Raw genomic sequence first — 25,453 nt, 5'->3', positions numbered from 1 at the left:
ACCTAACACATTTGAGAAATTTGAAAAATATGAAAATCCAATTATCCCAAATTAGTTCCGATCGTGTTCTCTAAAATTATTTCTGAATTGACAAATCGGGCTGTTTTTAGTCAAAAACTCGGAAATTTCAGAGCACAAGAGCGTCTTCTCATTGATATATCAGCTGACAAGTGTAGTGCGAGTCCCTTCTTCTCATAGTGTGCACAAACGTGTCAAAGCCGCCGACAAGCCCGACTTTGTATCTAATCAGGGCATTACCACTTGTTAATGTTGCGATGGAAGATTGCAGAATGGAGGACACGAAGTCAGCATTATACAGTTGGAAAGTCGAGGTAATTGGCGAGTGAAGTAGGTTCGGGTTATGGTCATTGGCTTGCAGTGGATATCCTTTACTGCAAAACAACATACTTGAATTCACGTTTCAATGGCGTCATTTGCAGGACATTCATATTGATGCTTGTAGCTCGAAACACCATTATAGCGCATGAATAATTCGTAAGGAAAACCGCACCAAAAGTTTCCTCGTGCATAATTATTCAAGTGGTGCTTGCTTGCACCATGTTTCCTTTTAAAGTAACACAGTATTACGTTTTAGATCACCAAAGTAAGGTTTGCAGAGTTTGAACAAATGATTCGTCCACTATCAACTTCAATTGACAATAACACATTTATTTTGGGTTTGGAATATTTCGATTTTTTGAGCCTTTGATCAGAAAACAATAATTCCCATCTCAAGTTTGCAGCGGCAAAGTGTGGGGTTTCACTGACAAAGAACTTCAAAATCGTAAATCACCAGTCACATTAAATGTGGATAGAGGGCCGATAAGTGTTTCTGCATCTGCCCAGGTGCATTTTATTTGACGTCTAAGTTCGTTTGGTATTTTGGGGGTTTCAAGATCAAAGTAATTCCGGGCACCTAAAATCCATGGTATTATCAGAGAAATCAGAACTTGCTTACTGAGAAGCTGAAAAGAACTGAAATGGTAACAAATCACGTACGTATATAACAAGTCAGATTTATTCATGGATGGTATGATCTGAAAGCAATAAAGCACAACATCTCTTTTATATCTTGTAAAAGGGATAGATTTCAACAGGTCAACTGATAAACAGACTGCCCTACTGACGCTCCATACTTACAAGACAAGACGACAAATACTTCTCTAATTCATTCCGAAATTTCCGTCATAGATATGATCAATTTCGCATCACCGGGGATGTAGACTTCCGCATGTGGACACTAAGCCGAATAGATGTAAATTTAATCTCCCCGCGTTCCAATTCTAATAATGCAAACGAGCGAAAGTGGATTGATGCTCTTCATGTGCGGATAGTCCCTGGGAGCTCTCCGAATAAAAAGAAGAGAGGAAAATCAGCACGGGAAACCTGAAATACACGCATGATGTAGAAGACTAAAAAATTGTCCTCAATCGCAAACGACTTTGGAATTTCGGCACAGCAGAAATAATTTTTGGGCTTTTGAGTTTTACGAGAAAGATGTTATCGATAATACGAGCTACAATTGTTCATGTAATCACCGCAATAATTGATTACATAATTGCTTTATCCGTAAAACGAAGATTACTCATGTTTGGTCTGCTGAAAAAGAGTCATCAAATTCTAGATTTTATCTGATTTTTATTGAGGTGGAAACGTGAGAAGTGTTGGGGATATTTCATACACAAAATGCTATATGGTTCATCCATTGTTCTGGTTTTGAGAGCGATGTACAGTCTGTAGCCATCTTACACGGATTTGCAAAACAGACAACGGACACTCTGGCAGTGACTCTCCGAAATGAGAGAGACACCCAATCTCAGGCATGCAAAGGAGACATGATCACGGCAGCAGAAAAGTACACGATAGTAACATGAGCAGTCAAAAATCTAGAAAGGACAATTAACGGTCAAGTAGCTGTAACTATTGATGATTTTGTTTTTGTTGTGTTCGTCACTAGCATGCTCTTGTCATGTTCCCGAAAACCTATGAAAGCACCCACGTTCTAGCTTGTCAGCACAGAGTCTATACGTGTAAAATGCACGTCATTGACTGTGTGTGCAAATTGAAGTCTAGTTCAGACCAGGATTCACTTGTCAACAATAACAATGCTGTCTACGCATGTACAGTCCAGGCTGACGAGCAGAATACTGTGTATCCCATGCTTTGTAGAATAGAACAAGAAACTGTGGTTGACATAAAAAGTACAAGTCTCAACAAAGTATTGTTTACGTGTAAGATTCAAGTGTTAATTACAACGATGTCCCCAGGCGTTCATTGTTTGTTGTCAATGATCTAATACCATTTTCTAGAACTCCTCCGGGCTCAACGGAATCAAAGCAACTTCTTATTGTTCTCCTCGGAGATTTGAATGAAAGAAATGAGAATTGACTCAAAGTCGTCGGTGCCGGGCTTGTAGACGTGCAGAACATGGCTCCCCGCAATAACCCCTTTACGATTCTCTTACCCATATCGACCGCTGCCGGAGGGGATCCTCTCTCCCGAGGGGGCTGAACTTCCTTGATTTATCCGGTTTATGATTTCGTTCACTATCAAATTAACTTGACCAAAAATGAGCAAGAGGGTTCCTTACTGCTGCGTCAGTAGTAACGCGTTGTTAAGGCATCAGTATATTGAATTACAGAGACCCTTCATCGACAAAACTGAAGTGAAATCACAAAGGTATGCACGCTCCTGTTTCACGTTACACTCAATTTCCATCTTACGGTGGGTTTCCCTGGCGCTCAGATATACACAAATGAAAAAATATACATAAGATGGACGAAGCCGCCTCCGATCATGATATCCTGTGATCAATAGAATCGTTTAAGCAGGGATGATAAGTATAAAAGGAAACCATAGAAACATCATCCTTGTAAGACATTTTATCAAAGGAGCAGTAAATATGAGGTCTTTATTCATGAATTCAAAGTCTACGTTTCAGAGACATGCTGGAATTTGAGAAATGGGTTACCATTAGAGGATAGCCACTGTCTTCAGATATCCATGCTATTTACCGCTAGGTCCATATTGTTGACATCATATAATGATTAAAACAGATATTTGTTCGGTGAGAATTAAGAGACGTCTCGAAAATTCAATGGTTCTAATCTAAAGATTTTAGTATGAGTTAGTAGCAAATATGTTCACCTAATTGACAACATTCTTGGATGTCAATCATAATATGTTTTGAGGGGTGATCAAAAGTATACAAAATACAGATCAAATGATATTTTAAAAATCCACCTTGTTGCTTTCTTGAAACTTGAAAATAGGTTTGGAAAACTGCAAAAGAAAAGATGGCTAGACAAAAAATATTGTTCGTCGGATTTTGGAGTGAAAACAGCCTGTCGAAAGTCGAATAATTTTTTAGCAATGATAAAATGATTAGTAAACAAGAGAGAAACTAACACTATAACATTGTTGTACTTGGGCCTCAGCCCAAGTACATTTGTTTTCATTCCGTGGGAAAAAACTCTGTAAGGTATAACCATTTCTGGCTGAGACCAGGGAGGGCAAAATGTCTTGGCTTCATCTTTCTTGGCATAATAAATGGCGTAATGATGTTAACTGAATGGAAGTGCTGCTCTCAGCCAGTCTTGAATAAGTGAGATGTGAATATTAATGCTTCTCTATCTGAGTTTTTGCCACAAAAATCTTCTGAATATAATCAAAATGTGCATCGAAATGCAACAATTAATGCACCCTCCGTTTCCTAGGCGATGGCACGACCCTTGCTACACCCACTGGACGAGCCAAAGTGGGAGGGGTAATTTCAGTTTGGTCGAACAAGAGGGCTCGAGACCAGAATTTAACATTTAAACTTGAAACATGTTTAATCGCTGACAAGATGTGGACTAGTGTTAATCAAAGTATTAAGTGTGAAAAAGAAAGGTTTTATATCCCGGACACATGAAAAACATTACGACTGGAAACTGTACCCCAGTTGAGAATAGTAATGCCCACAGCGATGGAGAACACTTATCCTTGAGCTGAGAAAACCACACCATCATTTCGAAATAGAGCTGCAGATTCGAGAAGCTCGTTCAAAATAGCTAGGTACACCCCAAAGGGGTGGTTTCGAGTTTTGAGGGCAAATTTCGCCTCCTTCATATAGAAATCGTACGTTTGTTTTTCCAGCAGAACACACCATTTGACACAAAATTTGCATGTAAAGGGGTCGCCAGTAAGCACGTGGTCAAATCTGGCATAAGAAACAATATGAAATGTTGGGTAAAGCCAGTCAATATAAACTGATTTGAACTTTTGTGTTTTGTAATTTATACCACTGCAGTAACATTACCTTTTTTTGACAACATCACACAATGTAATACGTTTTGAAACTGAATACTCCGACGTATTCTGTGTCTCCTTTGCTAAAAAATACGGTATGCCGATTACCATGTAAGGAGATGATGACGTCAAGACAGATTTGTAGTGCGTTTGGTCCTCGATGGTGCACGAAGTTTTGTCAAGGTAGCTTGTGTATTTATTTCCTGAATGGGAGAGATTAGGGTCGATCTAAACGAAGGCCGAAGAATGTTATGATACTCTAAGCGAGCTGAACTCTAACGCGAATGGTTGGATAATTTGGAGGATGTATAGAATGATCTCGTCTCATTAAGATTATTTGGCGGTCAGTATTGAATTTCAACTGCGTCACAAGTTTGTGAAATGAGTATTCCGTCGAACGGTCAACGAACGATATTTTAGAAATCTGGAGACATGGCACATCGCATTTTTATTTTAGTATTTTATATTTTACAAAAGATTTAAGAAGCAATGATTTTGTCGAAAATTCTGAAAAAAATATAGGAAGATTTGATCGCGAACACATTTTCACTTGGGGTCAACTAGCCCTGCGTACGATGCTGTGTGTTCCGCTACAGCTAATCGCCCCGCTCACCACAGCCCTGCAAAGACCCGTACGTAGGTTCGGTGACTTCAAATCCATTTTGGGACTTGACGTAAAAAGCCAAATTACTGCCGAAATTCAGCGTTCTTGGGCCCAAGTCGCATCCCAGCCTACCTCAGCTACTCGATCGCTTCCAAAATGACAGTCTTTTATTCACTTCTCGTAAATAACCGTCGATGTCGGCAACTCTCGCTACTTTTAGCCCTGCGTACGATGCTGTGTGTTAGCTGTAGCACATAGCATCGTACGCAGGGCTAGGGGTCAACATGGGGTCGCAGCCATGTTGCCTCAAACTTATTTCTGTCTGCACTCAAAACTCAAAATGTCGGATATGAACCTGAAAAATCGATGCAATTTTGTCAAACTTCGGCGAAATTTCAGCCTATAGACAAAATTTCTATCTAGAATATCTAGGTAGGTTTTCAAGCGACGGCGGCAGACCGTACGGGGCTCTGGATATGAACCTACCGCCGGTGTAGCTGTAATAACTGTTGCGTTGTTTTTAGTGCCCACGGACGAAGTCCTGGGGAGTTATAGGTTTGGTCATGTCCGTCCGTCCGTCCGTCCGTTCACGCAGATATCTCAGACATGCCCTGGTCAATTTCTTTCAAACTTTGCACAAGAATAGTACCCAACCCCATACAGATGCACGTCGATTTGTTTCACAATGCGATCGAATTTGGCCGTGTTAGAGGACTTTTTAGTTTACACCTCCATAGACTCCCATGTATAAGGCAGTTCTCCATAGACTCCCATGTATAAGGCCAAGAAAAATAAAAATTTAGTTTCTCATCGTATTCATATTGCCTAAAGGATGCATTGACACAGTTTTTGTCCCCACGGATAAAGTCCAGGGGGCTTATAGATTGGGTCATATCCGTCCGTGAGTCCATCAGTGAGTCCATCGGTTCACGCAGATATCTCAGACATTTTGACAAAATATCATGTGACCTTGGTGACCTTTGACCTCAAATATACATTATTGTCCATAACTCAGTAACCACAAGTGCTAAACCTTTCATATTTGGTATGATGGGACACCTTATGACGCCACATATTGTACCTCATTAATTATGCGCATATCTTATTTTGAGCGAGCCAATAGAGCTAGAGGTCTGATTTTTGGTATATAGGAATAACTTAGCAATACAATTATTATGACAAAATGTGACGTGACCTCAATGACCTTTGACCTCAAATATATATATTTGTCCACAACTCAGTAACCACAAGTGCTACATCCTCCATATTTGGTATGATAAGACACCTTATGACACCACATATTGTACCTCATTAATTATGCGCATATCTAATTTTGAGCGAGCCAATAGAGCTAGAGGTCTGATTTTTGGTATATAGGAATAACTTAGCAATACAATTATTTTGACAAAATGTCACATGACCTCAATGACCTTTGACCTCAAATATATATATTTGTCCACAACTCAGTAACTACAAGTGCTACACCCTTCATATTTGGTATGATGGGACATCTTATGACACCACATATTGTACCTCATTAATTATGCGCATATCTCATTCTGAGCAAGCCAATAGAGCTGGATGTCCGATTTTGGTGTATAGGGATAACTATAGGGTAGAAATCTAAATATGCCCATCTAAATATTAGACATCTACCATCGAGAACAAAGAAAATTTGCTGTAATTTGAATATTTAAGGAGTTTAAGCAATTTCCACTATAAATAAAGAACCCCTGCCTCAAACTCCACAAAAGTTGCTAGACATATTTTGCCGTTGTCATGCCATTGCTTCGTTTAATAACCAGTCAATCAAATGCCTAATTGACAGGAGGAAATTCAAGACCATATTTGAATAGTAGTATATATTGTCCTCAAAATTACTCTATCACGGCCCAAGTACTCATTGCTTCAGCAATACTGCCATTGTTTTCAATGAATTCATTCATCGTGTTATGAATCAAGCTTGGAACACGGTTGCTGATTAAGTGCTTGATTTATAGGTATAAGCTGCTTCAACTATTGATATTTTTCTTTCGAGTATTTTTTATTCTATATCTACTTCCGTGGCCGTAACTCTTAACCATGCAATCCACCATCACAGTCTGAATCAACTCCATTGTTTTCTATGGCAGAGTTAGACCAGGTCCTGTACAGAGGAAAATAGAATGAAGTTTGGGCATTTGGAAATAATCAGTATTCAGCTTATTAACACTGCCCGTAGAACAGGTCAAATTGATATTGATGACTTGAGTTCAGCTGACAAAAATAATTCTAGTGCACATAAAATAATGTTTGAAAAGTGAATATGAGACAGTTCAATGAACTTTTCGATGTAAAACAACGAAAGTTAAAAATATATAGATGAGAACAAAAGTTGTAAAAATATTAAGTTCAGAGGCAGCTGCTCCTTAAACTTTCCTGTTTTAACTCTTTGAGATTTTCCTTTCACCTGTGATCCGAATAATTTTCTACAGCAATCATAAAGAAGACTGTCTTGCAATCTGAAATAGAAACAGCATACTTCAAATATTACACTTGTTGCACTGTAGTCAGTAATCTCCATGACTCGTTCAAGTCACAAAAAGCAACAACACTGTTTTGCAATAATTATTGTTGCTGGCATAGAGGCTCGATAACATTTTTTTCGAAATCAATAATTCAAAGGTATTTGGACCTTTTTTAAGGGATTTCAAAAACAATCTCCACATTTTGGCCAAAGTAGAACCTGCGATTGAGATGTTCTATTTATTTCTTTTGCCTGGCCTAGGTATGGTCTGTCGACTCCATAAAATCATTTAAACTCAAAACATGGTGTGCCATTATGGTAAATGGTCACCATGACGTGACCATATACCGTAGTCTATTCCTCTCTCTGCAAATCGCATCACATGCTGCAGATCCCAAGCGATACGTTCCTACATAAGAATGACAAAGGAATCAAACTTGAAACAAGGCGCGCTTTAGAACAATGTCTCATCTGACCTTCATAAAGTGATGTTCATGTAGCATCCAATAGGACCGCAAATTAGGGAAACAGGTTCTGTAATTGTCGATATCAAATGAGGGGAATAGTTGTGGCGACCTTGTTGACCTGGAATCTCTAAATGAGACGTTGTACAAGGCTGATTGTTCGGCGTGGAATAAGTTGTGACAGGGCACGTCCTTGTAGGCCAGCACTCTTATCTTCATAACAAATCAGCGTACTTCTCGGTCTTACCGGATAATTAGGCTAGTCTTGATGCTTTGACGTTTCTGTCAAGTTGCTTCTCACATTGAAACTGTAAAACCTCACAATATGCATCAAGTCGCAAAATCAATCTTAAGTTCAACGAACTGGATAAATTTTAGCCGTGTTAGGGGGAAGGGCGCTTCTTCCGAAGGAAAGAAATACTTCTACTACTACAACCAATCCAGTACCTGCTTATTTGTAGCAGGAAATTACGGCTTCGCTCGCCAGAATCGAAAGAGCCAGAGTATCAGAAATGCAGATATTACTGCCTTCAGTGGTGTTCTGCCTCACGTAATTACCAGAAAAAGCTAATGGATGTGAATTTTTTTTACATTTTTAAGAGCGAGATCTACCCTGGATACCATTGAATAAAGTGCCTGCCTACGCTTCATAGTTTGGTGAATTTTAGTTGCTTAAATGGATGATCATCAACGTTTCATGAATTTGAGATGTTTGACGACCATACCGTAAGCTCACTATTGTTGATATCTAAAGCCGTATTGTTAAGTGGCATCGTTTTTCACGAGCGATAAACTGCTAGCGATAAACTGCCCAAGATATGATATGGCATGCAACTATACTGTCAATCATTTTCTGCAGACTGTCGTGATTAAAATTGTTAAGAATACTTTTCTTCTGCATGATTTTCTTCCTCATACAAATGTCGTCCTGAACGGAATGAAAAATGTGACCGTTAACTCTCTATCGAATCCAGCCGTGTGTGTAATTATTTCCGGTGGAATAAAATTAGTGTGGGCATGTTGACATTTTCGGTACGACTTAACGTCGCTGAAAAGTAGGATTCGGCGACTCAACGAAATGACGACAGATCCGTCTGGGAAACGACTTATAATAGGGACCGCCGTTCTTTATGTCACACACCTGCTCACTGAGGCAATCTTGCAAAGAGAATTGAGCAATGCAATGTCCACTTCTGCTTTTCCAATCTTTGGAATTTTGTCGAAAGTGACGCCATCAACCCAAATACATGTACTTCCGCATTGATGTGATCTTTTCGCTTAAGGTTCTGTGACAAGTATTGGGATCTTCCAAACAATATATGAATTCCCTGCAAAAACAAACAAACAATAAAACAAACAAAAAAACAAAAAAATGAGCTTGTTACTTCATTGAAGTATATATTTCATAAAGCCTAAATACTTGTCATTGCTGTATATATGTAATCACTGTTTACATGAGGGTCATATGACAGCAAATTAAAAGAACCTTCCAAAAACTGTTTTTCCTTCCCGTGTGCAAACCCTGTACTGTTTCCGAATGGCATTTGCGTAATGAAAAGTTGCTCTAACATTCTTGCAGTGTGTGTCTGCGATTTTTGTTTGAGGCTCTAGATTGCGTTCTGTGAGGCGACAATTTTTTCCCGGCAGAAGGTAGATCTTGGTCTAACAACATTTTAATCCGTAAAAATAAAGCAGATATTAAAAAGAAATTTTGAGACATTCTTTTTGACTTCGTTATGTTGTCAATTGTTAGAGCTACTTTTGACAGAAAACACTTCAGCGTTTGTACAGGGGAAAGTCAAAACTTGACTTTTCGAGGTTATTCAAATAGACTGTCACGTCGTCCTTATGTAAACAATGATTATACAAAACAATATTTAGTGTTTGTTTCTGTGCTATGCTGTATACTTGCATAGATTCGATATTCAATGTTTATAAGTTTTTCAGAATTCTTTGTCCTAATGAAGAAATGCTCTACATCATAAACTTATTGACCAAACTCGCTGGTTTGATGCAATATAGATAGCCGTGTATATAAACAAACAAAAAACAAACAAAACAAACAAAAAAATAAATAAATAAATAAAGAAATAAATAAATAAATAAATAAATAAATAAATAAATAAATAAATAAATGGGTAATCACCTCTGTTCTCTTGTAGAGAATTTCCCGCGTATAATGTTATTTTCATTGCTGGTCAAATGTCATTGTTACTCAAATTGATGTGTTTCCCATTCATTTACATTAGTGAAGTAGGATGAACGAAAAAGAACAGAGAGAGGCAGATGCAGAGAGAGAGAGAGAGAGAGAGAGAGAGAGAGAGAGAGAGAGAGAGAGAGAGAGAGAGAGAGAGAGAGAGAGAGAGAGAGAGAGAGAGAGAGAGAGAGAGAGAGAGAGAGTGTGTGTTTTGAGTTTTTCACAAAATCTTTAATATTTGCAATAAAATATGAACAGTCAAATTTTCTCAAATCAAGTTACATAGTTTTTAAGGTAGATATAAATGTATATACAAGTGAAATTGTCAATATGCGCTAAGGATTCTGGGTGTGCAGATCTATTTTCCATTCTTAAATTGAGGAACAGCATCTAGAGCAGTGTTCATATCTTAAGACACAGTTCATTGTCAGTGTTCACTTCACAGATATCATTGTCGTTACAGCAAATGTTTTTAAAATTTTCAATGTTTCCATTCATTTTATAGTAGTTGAAATCTACGATGATTCTGCTGCGAACAAGTCGTTTAAACATACTAAGTGGTCGTGGCACTTCGTCCAATCGGCAGTATATAGTTGAAACTTTTGCTGTGACCATCAGATAGTTACAAAGCTGATGTAGGTGGCGATGAACTGTTTGTCCTTTCGGCATTCCGATGACGTACCAGGTCAAAGGTATTATATCAGTGTTCAGTATTTTCTTTAGCCATTGATTCAAGTACTCATGTAACGGTTGTATTGCTGGACAGTCAAGTATAAGATGAAAAAGTGTCTCCATTTCTTCACAGTGTTTACAATCGGCACTGTCTCTCAGGTTACTCAAACACAGATAACGACCAGTTGCCAAGCAGCCATGTATCGCTCTCCACTGGACATCACTGTCACGTCTGCTGAGAGGTTCTGAATACACTGTGTTAAAGTTTGCTTTAATGTCATTTGGAATTGACAAGAGGTCGTGCCATGGCGTTGGCAGTCTATTTAAATATTTCTGGCAGTAAAGCTTTTTCATAAATAAACTGTATATCTCTTTTCTGCAGAACTTACTTAATGAGATAGAATCAACATTAATATCTGATATTGAAATATGAAAATGAATGGGTGTTCTTTCACCTGGATCGTTACCGTTCCCTGCAAAATAACGATCCAGTTGAGTTTTCCATTTATGTGGTATAGCGTTTCAGATCAACTGAATTGCTCTCTCCAAAATTATAATTGAATAGATAGGCACATTTCTCTGTATTTCATGCGGACTTTTCTTCCGTTTTTCACCTAAATCGAGAAGGTCACCTATGGTTACAATACTACCTTCTACAAAATGTTTCAAATAGAGAGGGCATTGTTGTGCGGGGTGCAAATTCAGTGGGTTATAGAACAAGGGTTCTGACTGAATGTTTGTAACATTGCTGTGACCATTAGAACGCTGTGCATCAAGTAAATTCCAGGTTTTTATCAATTGTTGATAGAAAGAGGGAATGTTGACATCGATATTTACTGTCGGCGGTAAATTAAGAGCAAAAATATTAATTCCATAATTGAGATCAGCAATCTTGCTTAGGAAGTAATTTGCATACTGATACAGGGTGCAATTTGAATTGTCATACAATAGTTTACGTATTTACATCATTCGGAAACTATTGATTTTGGATTGAACATGGATAAGAGCTTGACCTCCCTCATCAACCGATAAGTATAATATTTCGTGAGGGAGCCAATGCTTCCCTTGCCAAAAGAAATTCACAAAGAGTATTTGAATATTAATGACTGGGCCATCTGGAGGTATTAAACATAACATCTTATGCCATAGTTTATAAGCTGCCAATTGATTGATTATCAGAGCTCTTCCCCGATAGGAGATAGCCTTTGCAAATGGTTTCCACTTTTTAAGAGTCCGTTCAACTGATTCTAATAGACCTTCCCAGTTTTTAGCAGTGTAGTTCACATTATTACCCAAGTAAACACCTAGAAATTTCAAGCCCTCATTATACCAAGCAAGGCTGAGAGGAGAATCATGTCTTTCACGCCAAATTCCAGCTCATAGATCCTTTGATTTCTGAAAGTTAATTTTGGCATTTGAAGCCCCGATCTTTTTCCTCGACTCAGAACCAGGCACTGTAAATCCCTGTAGACTACCACTTGTCTGCAGTTTATGTAAGAGAGGTTCAATGCACAGAGTGTATAATTGCCCTGACAGGGCACATCCTTGACGGATACCACAACCGAAAGCAAAAGGTGCTGTAAGATCGTGATTCATCTTTAAAATACTTTGAGTGTTATTATAGATAAGCTGAATACAATGTATAAAACTTTCGCCGAAACCAAAAGCTTTAAGAGTGTTAAAAAGATAACCGTGATGAACTCTATCAAAGGCTTTTTCTTGATCGAGAGACACAATAGCGAGAGGCTTTTGCTGTTCATTTGCATGGAAAAGAGTGTCACGAATACAGTGAATATTATTAAAAATTGATCTACCGGGAATGCAGTAAGTCTGATCTTCATGAATGATCTCAGAAAGGGCAAATTTCAGTCTCAGGGAAAGAGTCTTGGTGAAGATCTTATAGTCAGCACACAGAAGTGAAACGGGTCGCCAGTTTTTAAGAAAACCGCTATCTCCAGTCTTTGGCAAGAGTGTGACCAATGCTCTGCGACAAGACAGTGGTAAACATCCACTTTGAATTGAATCGAGGAACACTTCATACATCACGTCCCATCACGTTCCAGAAACATTTATAGAATTCCGACGGAATCCCGTCGATTCCAGGTGATTTATTGTTCCGAAGTAAGCCCACAGCTTTAGTGAACTCATCAAAGGTAAATGGCTGATCAAGAGCTTGTTTGGTCTCATCTGAGAGTTTTGGGACATCTGTCCAAATTTCATTCAGGCAATCTAAGTCTATTTCATTAGGGGTATACAGTGACTTGTAAAAGTCTCTTGCTGTAGAACGAATAATCACTGGGTCTTCAGTATTGGTGTTATTAATTTTTAAGTGGGTCATCATTTTTCGTGAGCTTTTTCATCTTTCTAGATCAAAGAAGTAGCGTGTAGACTTATCACTTTCATTGATGAATTGAAATGTAGAGCGAACCCAGGCTCCTCTGGCTTCTGTTTTGAGAAATTCATTGATCTGGGCCTTTTTCTGTTCAAATTCCGCATAGTTAATATTATTTGAAGAGATGTCACTTTTCAGATTCGAAAGATCATTGATTAGTCTTCTTTTTGCTGCAAGCTCACTTTTGCGACGACCAATGCTATATTGTTGTGATAGCGATTTGATTTGTACTACAGCTACATCCCAACATTGCTGAATAGAATCATAATCTGATTTCTTTGTTTTCCAGTCTTGCCAGAAATCAGTGATAAGGGTTTTGTAAACCTCGTCATCTAGAAGAGAGGTATTTAAAGCCCAGCAGGCACTTTTAGTTTTGATTTTTTTGAGTGATACGCATTTGAACAATACAATGATCGGAAAAAGTAACAGGGATGATCATCGCGAGTTGAACTCTGTTGGTAATGTGTTTACTGACATAGAGACGATCAATTCGCGCATGTGCATTGTGTCCATGCCATGAATAACAACTGCTTGAGGGAAGAAGCTGTCGCCAGGTATCAACTAATTTGAACCTTTTAATAATATTTTGGAGGAACTTTGAGGACTCTGGATGTGGTTCTCTGCCACAGTGTCTGTCTATTTTGGCATCTACTGTCACCATCTAAAACGATGGGCTCTGAGAAAGATTGAATTCGATTGAGGAGATGTTTTAGTTTTGGAAGGTAACGAGACGTGTTTGGCCATCATTCGGTGCGTATAGGTTAATAAAGTGGTAAGCTTACTGTTGATTGTTAATTTTTGCGTCTACATGAATAAGACGACCGGGTATTACGTCATCCTTTTGTGACACATCGACCTGTGCTTTTGGATGGAATAATATTGCAACTCCTCCGGAGGAAGTGCTAAGGTGTGAAAATGCAATGTTTCCCCGCCATAAAACTCTCCATAAAGGTTCATCACTTATTGTGGTGTGTGTTTCCTGAAGGAACATACAGTCACTGTCGTATTGAGACTTCAGTGATTCAAGAATGGTGTAGCGTTTTAAAGCATCTCTACAACCACGAGTATTACACGAGAGAATTGATAGACGAGCCAGAATTAATGGCAACAAGAGTTGTAAAAAGATGAACTTCATCATTATGGAAAGAGGTTGAGAAAAAACAATCAAAACATAGGTGCCAGTCCGTTTTTTCTCATATCATTCCTCACCTTTCTCATTAATTTGCCAATTCTTTGTTTAAGTGGTCTATCTGCCTTATATGCGTTTGACAGAGCTTCAAGTATATCATTTTGATTTGGACAGAATTCCCGGCATCTCTCAACATGGTTTTTAAGGGCTTTAATATTTTCAAGAAATAGCATGAGTTTTTCTTGTGTCGGTACGGTATGACATTGAGACAAGGGTTGTTGATCACTGTTTATATCTTCTTCCTGGGAAGAATTTACACTCTCGTCATCTGATTCACTGTCAGAGCCGTCCGCATTGAGTGTACTGAGAACATGAAACTGACCGGAGTCAGGAACAACATTTGCATCTATTGAAAGTGTCTCATCAGCAGCCTCATTGTTATTATCAAGTTTTTTTGCTTTGATCTTACGCATAGGAGATTGTAATTTTTCAGAAGTTTTCTTTGTGATCGTTTGAAGTTCTGAAGACTCGTCTTCCGAGTCTACAGCCTGATATTTATTTTGATTGCCAGCAGATTCGTCTTCATCACTATCGTCATCCAAATTGTCTATTGACCGTTTTATTGGCTCTGTGGATTGTGTTGCCATTGCGACATCTGTTTCAAAAATTCGGTCGTCAGACAGTAAATCTATCTCATTTGCATTGTGTGCAACTGATGAATTGTTATCCGAGGGAAGATCGATTTTTTGGGCAGCACTGTCACCAGGACCTAGATCTGCCCTTGATGTTGCAATCTCATTCGAGATGATGGAGCTTGAGTCAGAGTCTCGGGTGGTGAAGTGTTATCAGTGTTATCATCGGAATCAACATGATTTGTATTTTCATTGGCAGTTTCAAGTTGAGGCTGTAGTTCAGACTCAGTAGTCTCTTCAGTAAAATTTTTTTCGGACAGTTCTTCCGAACATGTCCTGTACACTGACATGAAAAACATCTCATCTCATCAGTGGATATGTAAACAGGGTAGTATTTGCCATTGTGATTGACTCGCAAAACGCCATTGAACGTCTTGAACTCTGGCTTCAGAACAATATAAACCTGTCTACGAAAGGATTTTACATGTTTCAAATCTTGTCTGGGACAACCGAGAGAAATATGACGAAAAGTATGCTCTAAAACTTTCCCATATTGCAACAATTGTCCATATAAACATGAGTTGGCAATAAATGGAGGAACATTTGATATAATCACTTTTGTTGCAGGATGAACCATAGGAGTTGGCTGCAGAAAGATTCCGTTTACATGAATACCTTCAGTGCAGACCTGTGTCACTTTTGAAATTGTTTTGAGAAAGACAGCGACACACTTATTCATTTTAGAAGCAGCTAGAATATCAGAGGTATCAAGAACTCGAGAAACACTTTCAACATAATCATTAACAGATATGCCTTCAAGACTTTCAAATTTAAGGCCATGTCTCATTGAGAGTTTCGAAAAGGCATTGTCAGTGTCCTCTTCGAACTCCGATACACTGTATTGGTTGGCAGCCATATTGGTATGGCATGCAAACCTAAACCCCTAAGAACAGAATCCCTTTCAATCCTCAAGAAAACAGGACAAAACAGACCCCAATTATAGTAGACACCAAATAGAAACAAAAACCAACTTAGCTGAATCAATCCTGACCGAAACAGAATTCCAAAAGACGCTGAAAAGCCAAAAAAGGCGGAGCTCTCTTATCCCATATGTTCACCGCGTGAGAGAGAGAGAGAGAGAGAGAGAGAGAGAGAGAGAGAGAGAGAGAGAGAGAGAGAGAGAGAGAGAGAGAGAGAGAGAGAGAGAGTTTTGTGTGTTTGTATGTGCTTAAAATAGAAAAGTGGGAGAGGGACAGAAAGCCAGAGACAGACGTGAGAAATCTTGAGTTGAAGTGCTGATACCAACGACTGACGAAGGGTATAGACCTTGGGCCATTTTCAGGTTGACGGAACACATACGGCAGTACATGCGGACGTGGCATGCTTGAGAGAGTCAAAAGGAATTGATATTGTGATTCGCGCACGTGGATGTAATCGATTTTGACTGCAATCACCCAGATATTTCATCGCGGTTGATGTCACTGATAAGACGAGAGGAAGCACGTCGGTTTTTTTCCTTCGAGATCGTGTTCATGGTGATGAACGAGTGAACGCTCATTGAATTTCCAGTATGTCCAGAATGTCCACGACCAAAGTCTTGCACTACACTGTCTGGATGTTAGACAAAGACTGATCCAAACCTTTTACAGCTGTTAACGTTTATTTACAAACATCTTCCATAACGTGGAAAGATGGACGTAACATATGGTATTTTCATGAAAAATGTTTCAACATGTCGCGTCATCCTTACCGTTTTATTTCATTGGATATTGTTTATTCGTTCTGAGATATATAAAAAACCCGATGTATGTAAGCATGTTGTAAGTATTAATCTATGTTGCCTATGGTCTCACTTCATGCCACACACGTATACGGCTCCAAGGATAAGGTGTATCCAGACGATGTAGTACGAAGGACGAAGAAATTCTCCATCACGCAATAACCAACGTTACGGTACAAATAATAACTTACTGTTTCTTTTGTTAACTTCTATGCCTCCATATCAACAGTAGTTATTATTCTTCTGGTCTTTGTGAGATCTCGTGAGATTTATCTATCAAAATGTATTAACCGGGAACTAGCCATGTGAAACAAGGCTAATCTAACTCGCATGACAATATAATTCAGTACAGTTTAGGGACTGGTCAGTTTCTTCGGCTGGGGGGGGGGCGGTGGATTATTTTTTGCCGACGTCAAAAAGTGGCTGACCCCCCCTATTCCAAATTTTGAAAACAGGGTGACCCCCCCTATTCCAAATTTCTAAAACAGGGTGACCCCCCCCCCCGGCGCGACAAAAGTAAAACAAAAGATGGACATAAATTATATATATATATATATATATATATATATATATATATATATATATATATATATTATATTTTACATTTTACATATATTTATATTTCAAATAGTCATTCTATGTTTTAGTGAAATTGTTGACATGTCAGTTGTAAGATAGAATTTCAAAGTGTCAATCTTAAAGTTTAAATACAGTACATTTTGAATGAGCTGTATTTTGAATGAGCTGTGAATGTATTTCACACTTTCTCTGCTTAACCAGATGTCCTGAACTGTTGTACAGAAATGGATGTCAATCATTAATATCAAAGAGGAAAAAGCAGTGAATCAAAAACTTTGATGGGTGTTAAGACTTGCCAACCATCCAATTAAATCTACTGAGGAGCCATAGAGAGCTTTTTTAGCCAAATCTGATGTGTACAGTGTCTGAGAGGACCTTTTCTTGTGTAACATTGAAACCATAAAAGCACAGCTAATAATGACAAAAACTGCCCTTTTTAACTGTTATTTTGTTCATAAAAAGCATCTTTCTACAGAAAACCTATGAAACAAATGAAAATAATTGCATCAATGAGAAGGAAAGATATCTTGTCATTTTTCTATCTCTAAAATAAGTCACTGTATCAAATTTATATTGTGAAATATTTGTGCATGTTGCTTTCTCATACTGAATTCTCATAGAGAGAGGATAGAAAAGTATCAGGAATTTGTCATCCTTTTCATATGAAATGCAGATTTCATAATGGTACACTTTCACTTAGCAAACATCAAGATATCTCTGATTTATTAAAGTATGGCACCCGAAGGGCGCGCCGAAAAATATGAAACATCCTGATGTCTCTGATATATATATATATGCCTTGTTATTATAAAGTCATGCACCTGAAGGGCATGCTGAAAAATGTCTGATATATTAAAGTAATGAGCTTGAAGAGCATGCTGAAAAATATTGAACATACAGATATCTCTGATGTATGTATGCTTTATATGTTAAAGTTGGGCGTGCTGAAAAATATGACTATTATTAAAGTTACGCGCCCGGAGGGCGCGCCGAAAAATACAACTGAATGATGAAATTTGTGGCTGACACCAGCATTTTAGGCAATGATGAGCCTGTGTCAAAATTCAAAAACACACTGACCCCCCCTATTGGGCATTTCAAAAACATGGTGACCCCCCCTATCACCAAAGTCAAAAACAGGTGACCCCCCCCCCATTAATCCACCGGCCCCCCCCAGGCCGAAGAAACTGACCAGTACCGTTTAACTGAAAGATTGTAAATCCTCAGCATTTCAGACTTTCCGCTGATTGCACGTTCATGAGTCGCCATCATGCTCTCTGTCGGCATGCAGGGACTGTGGCGCCAGACGATGTTGAGCTAAAATCATAGCCGCGAAAGATCTCGTAAAGTTGGTCCTGTATGTTAATGCAACTTGGGGGCATTATCAAAATATGCAGACTCTGATAAGAATCACGGGTCGGGATGCGTCTTAATAAATACGGCGACTTGTCGAAAAAACATGAATTATGAACGTATTTGTTTATCAAATAACCGGAACAAAATTATGAAGAATAATAGTATTTAAAAAAGTTATAGTTTGTAGCATTTGTGCTATTGACATATGTAACACAGTCGTGCATTCTGTATAATAAAACATTTTTTGTTCTATCGAGCGTACGCGTACTGTTCAACAGCGATGCAACACCATGTATCTGGAACGCGGCACTTCAAATATCGTCTGCTCTTGCTGGAACGCCGCGGCGGCACCTCAGCTGCCTTAGTTGCGTTTTACCTTGAAGTACCTAAGGACGGCTGGAGAGTGAAAACAGTGTTGTCGTCCATTACGTCGGATTTCAGTCTCGACAGCCATAATTAAATCAAACTCTACGCAAATAGCCATGTGAACGACTTTTGCGAATTGCGAGAGGCACTTCTATCCGGCTTTCCGTCATCTGTACATATCACATTCAGTACTTACTAGTACGGTTAATAGCACGCCGTAAATGTAAATAGTTTACTGCAATGTCACCTAAAGTTATCCTCGACAAAGATAGTGAACGTCATATTTATGGCGATATTGGTCTGTTTCAATAACATCTTATACTATCATGTTGCATTTTGTTGATGCATTGTAGGGGCTTAATAAATTTTCATCCTTCACTGAACCAGGCCACCGGCTAAATGTACCAAGTTTGCATTATCATTCAGATATCTAGACTGTTGCTGCCTTTGAGTAACCGCTCCTTGTAACCCTGGGGGGGGGGGGGGGGACATTGAACTCCTGTACACAGAGTGCAAGTTTGAATTCGGACTGAACGCAGAGCTTGTGGTTGAACACTTTTGTCAACATTAGGACGGACTTTGCCCAGTGGACAGGTTTTCTGCAACTCAAAATCATACCTCAGAGTCTTGTGTGCGGGCATTCAGCTTTTGAGTAATTATTTTGGAAATCTGCGTTGTATATTAAGTTTCTAATGGGCTTCCTTTTACTGAAATGATTTAAATGTTAAATCTGAGGCTGTCTGCTTGTACGATCCAAATATTTGCATTGTGACCCTTTTCTTTTGTATTTTTGTTTGATTATTAAAGAGTAATGTTTGAAGTTTCATGATGCGTCACTTTGAGGCGCTCTCAACATCATCAACGTTGTACAGCTGTCAGTTAATACACTGAGAAATATGTTCCAGTTTTTTCACCCTTGCATCAAGAATCACAAACGCTTCTTCGCAGTGGTTGCTTGCTTACGTATGTATTGCCTTGCTGCTTGATTTTCCATGCAATATCTCTAGCTCTTCAGACCCGCTGCTGACTATCATGGTCTGAACAGGATGCGGATTTGTTGAGCAAAGGTATCAAGATAGAATGTGTATTTTTATGCACTGCAAGAGAGAGAAAACGGATTGACAAGATTAAACTGTTTCGTGCCAGGATAATTCACTGTGAAATGAAAAACGATTGAAATTGCCTGTGCTTTTTTTGAACTCGCAACACAAAACACAGAAAGGTGAGGTTTTAACGTGTTTGATTTTCAGCTCCAGGGAATCTCTCTGATGCAAAAAGTAGATGTCGTCCAGTTCAGCTCCATTTTTGTTCTCTTTGAAATTTGATAAGTGATTAGTCGGCAGGCTATATTCAAGAATTTATGTGGGTGTTTTTTTGTACTAGTCAGTCTTCACATATCAAGAGAACTCTTTTTAAAATGTCTTTTTCATTTTTCTGCGTTCCCCATTCAAGTTTTTGACAAAGAGACGATTTTGTCAGATAGTTAACCGACAAGAAGTCGTTTTCTTAATGTTCCCTGTATAGCATACGGGTGTAATCTAGCTACCTCATAAAGTACCACCAGCGATTTGATAAATTCCTGGGCAGACGTCAGCTAAATAGCGCCTAACGCCTCGCCGTTTCATTCAGGTAAATCCTTCATCTAACAGTCATAATTAGATTTCAGATAGACTTGGTTACGCATCCGTGCGTTACTAAGCTAAAAATTTTCAGCGCTATCACGTTGGTCTTCAGGGGCCTGGAAGTTTCTTTTGTGGCGTTTTGTAGTAGCAATGTTGTTTTTATAATGCATCAGTTGTCCACATGAGACTAGCCGCGTCACAAGTTGGAAATTCAATTCCATTGCTCGCAAAAGTCAACAATTGCAAGAAAGTCCACATGACGTGATGGCCGGAAAAAAATACAAGACAGTTTACGAAATGGGCTTCAATGCATATTTTAATTACGGCCTTAGCATTGGGATTACTTTAAGATGACTTGGCTCTTAATTTTCAAATTTTACCACAGGCAATTTCGTCAGTTGGTAAAAAGTTAAGCAACCACATTAGTCTTGTGATTTTATCAAAAAGAAGGACTAAGAGAAGTTTGCTCGGGCTGTGTATTATTTTATTGAAATACTCGGGTTTTAAAATTTAAAGATGTAATCAAGAATACATCACCCACTATACAGTGAGACGGATCCCATGTGCCTCTCTCTCTATATGATGATTATACAGTGATCTCAAGAGGAAAATTCTCGATACAGACGTCGATAACGTTTGATTCTCTGTATATCAAACACTCTTTATGAGTTCAAGATGAAAGATGTTTGCCTTGCGTTTCGCTCATGATATCTTATTTTGTTTTGATGAGTTTAGGTCTTTTGCATGTCTGTCTGATATTGTGTTCGAATCGAATCTGTCCTTAAATCTTGCAGACCATCCCTTGGGGACGTAAACGTATAACCATGGAATACGTGTTTCTAGATCTCGACCGACTATTCCCTGGGCTGGCTATGTCTCCTTTGAATAAAGACCGGAGACGTTCTCTCGAGAGCATTGATTTCGTATTTTCACGGCGTCGTTTCGGAAACTTCAAAAAGTCTTCTTAGTACGCCCTGGTTCATTTTAAACAAGCGTAAGTCGATTAATGCTTTTGCAAATCACAGATACGGTTTTGCAATCGGATCGCTGCACTACTGAAAAAATCTCTTCTGGGGTACAGCTCGATAAAAAATCTAACCATCTGAGTTAAGGCCAAGGTGAAGCTTTCGATGTGAGGAGGAGTTTATGAAAAGGATTTGGTATTTCTGTAAATCTTTGGTAACGATAACACTAAAAATAGAGCAATGGTCTCTGATAGTGTCAAAATTTGCAGCTTTGATCACATCACCTACATATGTAGTATGTAAACCGCGCACGGAAAAACAAAAATCCTGGACAACATTTAACAGCTCACTCCGCTTGTGTTCGCCAATTTCCGGAGATATTGTTTCTAACGAATGCTTATATTAGTCGAATCGGTTAATAAATGAACACAGTAGGTTAAGGCGGCAGGGCTGTTTACTTTGTGAAATCTCTTGCTATTGTGAGGGTTAAGACTGAGATTATACGATAATCACTGTCAACAGTGTGCTGTTTAGGTTAATGTAGTTCGCGCCTTTCAACCATTCTCTTTGAAAATCAAGAATAAAAATCGGGGGTAACAGTGCAAATTTTGGTACTAGAGAAACAAAATGAGAGATTTACTGACATTTAAAATTCAAAATGGTGACCATCCCTGTGTTAACCCTACGGAGAAAAATAAAATGTTCGAATTTCGGAAAACTAAGCAGATGAAAAGTTTTCTTACACCAAGAGCTTTAAAACGAACCCCCACAGGTGATATATCAGAAAAGAATTGTAAAAGTTTGAAAGACCGAATGTCTGTCCCCGAGGCGCATTCTACCTTAAGACTTTTAAATCAATGTTCGTGGAGAAGGACGACAACAGATTACCAAAGGCAACATTTTGCGTTTGAAAAATATTCAGCATTGAAAATCAGTGACTCCGGATATCCTGTCAGAGAATTCACTAAGGGGCATTATGAAAGCTATAGCCAGTGACAATTGACGTTAAATGAGCCGCCGTGGGGACAGATTTGTAAGACTTACCACCACGCTTTGCATTGCTGGCACAATACGGAAAAATTGTCATCTGGGAGCGCAATTACCGGATCGAAATGACTAGGAAACGACGCGGGTCTTAGAATGATGCCTTAATTCATCGACACGGTTGCGATGGTAACTGGATCGCCAATTATGTCGATATTCCTCTGCGTCGAATGCCGCATTTTGTCCGGTCACTTGGGAAACTGAGACTCGATCATGATGACCAGGCGCACGGAAGCGCCCTCAGGGTGTGTGGCTGCATCTAAAAGTCATTGTCGTTTAAAGTTTATCGTTTTTTTTATGTCACACAGAAAGTTTGCAAAGCATTGCAGAATGCAGTGTAATCAAACTTTCATTGTTCTCTTCCTATCTCACCGGTAACTTTCCATGCATTTCCTATATTTTTTCTCAAGTTTGTTAGGCATGATTTTGCTCCCGAAGTCGCTTCGAAATGCTGGTAAACACTGGTAAGCTTATGTGTATTAAGCCGTAAATGTGTCCAATATTATTTGACGAATGATTATCAGTTCTCACTAGGATGTGTTTTGTCGATAGTAGCATCACATGTTGTACACAATGTGTTGTTGCAAACACAGTACTTTGCATTTCAGAATATTTTAGGGATTGGGAGGAGGAGAAGAAACGGATGTCTGTATCCTAACAAAAGCAATCAAAATATGATAAAAATTACAGCAATTGTCCCTGTAACATCTGTATTCATGTTTCAAGTTGTTTGTACCCTCTTTGTCTTTACCCTGTGTAAGTACGAATGGATCAGCCCTAACATCAATGACTTCACCCGCGAGGCAAGTCTACAACAACCATGTTTTTGCACAGGGAAGGTATCTTGCTCACTCTGGGAGGCAGGTGGTACTTGGGCAGTAATTTAAGTGGCGTCAAAGAGTGCCAATGGTCAATTTCCTCCTTTTACTCCTTGACTCTGTTCAGTAGCTTGTTTCCATGGAGACCATTTGTGTAGTCTTCTTAATTCCGTAGGGCTTCGCCCCTCAGGCGAAATCGATTCTGAAATTTCTTTCATCATTGTTGTATCGAATATCGTTTAGATTTTTACTCTTTGTAATGTTAAGCTATCCATGCCTTCTCGCTTCAAGTCTAGACAATAGAAATATGCTGTTAATTCTGTTGTCTAATGAAGTCACCAAGATTTGTTCCCTCCCCTCCAAATAAATACAGTAAAAGTGTGTCTTTCCTCTCTTGGAGTGAAGAATGAACAGGCGTCTGCTAATGGTTCAATTTCTCAGTAGAATTTTGCAAAGCTTTCGAGTGTAAAACGTTAACGTCATCAATATTTCGTCACGTGAAACATGTTTCCTCGCCTATCGTGCAAGAATGTTAAAGTGAAGAAAGTAGGCCGACTTGTCTCCTGTGGCAGTTTTGTAGGAGATCGTTTCTGCATCCCAGACACATATTTATTGAAACTGAGTGTAATTTGTCGTATTACCACGACATCTTTACCATTCAATCACAGTGTCCCGGTCAGAACATATCTATAATTTCCAAGGCGTAGAATGTTATTTGAAGAATGACATAGTTTGACCTTATCATAGTACATTACATTTGATCTGCGGAAAGGAAACAACACTAAAAGTAATTACATGTACACCTAGAGGGTATTTCTACATTTACTTTCAATAACTATTTGCAATAGTTGTGCTCGCAGTGGTCCAACTTTCGTCCTGTTGCATATGAAATGAGAGAGAGAGAGAGAGAGAGAGAGAGAGAGAGAGAGAGAGAGAGAGAGAGAGAGAGAGAGAGAGATTTGCAACACATTATGTTAGATATTCTATGCTTCAAACACTTTGTTTCGTTAATGTTGATGTTTTTAAGCCTCCATGATATATCTTGCTAATGAAATAAAACATCTGATCTGTTGAGATTTCATCGATTACCAGATTCATAATCTTACACGCTAAATTCCACCCTTCTCCCAATTTGAAAGCCACTCGCTGCGAAATGGCTATGACATGTACGTCGCTAGGGACGAGTTGTATGCCAATAATATTCGTGACTTATTAAGGGCGTCCCTGACGCATTTGGTTCTTTGCTGTTGCCCTCGAAAGTTCAACTCTCAAGTCGATGTATTTATCCCCACTAGAAAATAGAATAGCAAATTATGCATATTCCGAGAAAACGTAGTCGTCTTTGTTAGTATGCACTTGTGTGTGTTTTCGGGGACGACTTTCATTTCCCTCTACCAACACCTGTTTATTATTTTAACTCACCTTTAACGCTTTGACGTTCTTCTATGACGCCGTGAGAATACGAATGGCCTTCCCTTAACAGTCTGTTTATTACCATGGGCATGGTAACAACAAGATCTACATCATTTTGACGTTACCAAGAAAAATGATGGCGCCAGCGATAGTTATGAACGCCAATTTAGCCAGTGCTTCAAATAAACATTTAGTGTTACGAAGAAAGTGGAGGGAGCAGCGAAGCCGGAGACCAACTCCGTTGTTTGATTACACTTGGCATTTCAACAAGACCTGAAGTGGTTTGCTATTAAGACTCGTGTTAGCGAGTCACGAATAGCCTGCACCCGCCAACCGAATTTCCTAATGAATGTAGTGTGAGCAGAAAGCACTCACCTTGACCCTGATTGATTACCTTCGTCGATTTGAAGGTGAATGGGATGGCTGGCACATGTCAGGGGAAATCGGCAACGGACACAAATGTAGAGATTGCTAAATTTCTGGCATGAATTAAGTCTGAGTTTTTATGACAATCATCACCATCATCATCGCATCGTCATCATCATCATCATCATCATCATCATCATCATCATCATCATCATCATTATCAATCAGCATAGTGAATATGACAACTAAAATTCTTGT

At 38.9% G+C, this 25,453-nt stretch overlaps 1 protein-coding gene across 1 annotated transcript in view; it reads left to right on the top strand.

Annotated features, from left to right (window-relative positions):
• The window catches only part of LOC139119746 (growth hormone secretagogue receptor type 1-like), a 206,906-nt gene that overhangs the window by 21,349 nt on the left and 160,104 nt on the right, over positions 1 to 25,453 (top strand). The gene's annotated exons all lie outside the window — the stretch shown is intronic.

The sequence above is a fragment of the Ptychodera flava genome, chromosome 20, assembly GCF_041260155.1.
Source record: "Ptychodera flava strain L36383 chromosome 20, AS_Pfla_20210202, whole genome shotgun sequence".
Taxonomy (NCBI): domain Eukaryota; kingdom Metazoa; phylum Hemichordata; class Enteropneusta; family Ptychoderidae; genus Ptychodera; species Ptychodera flava.
This window is presented reverse-complemented; position numbering and strand designations above follow the sequence as displayed.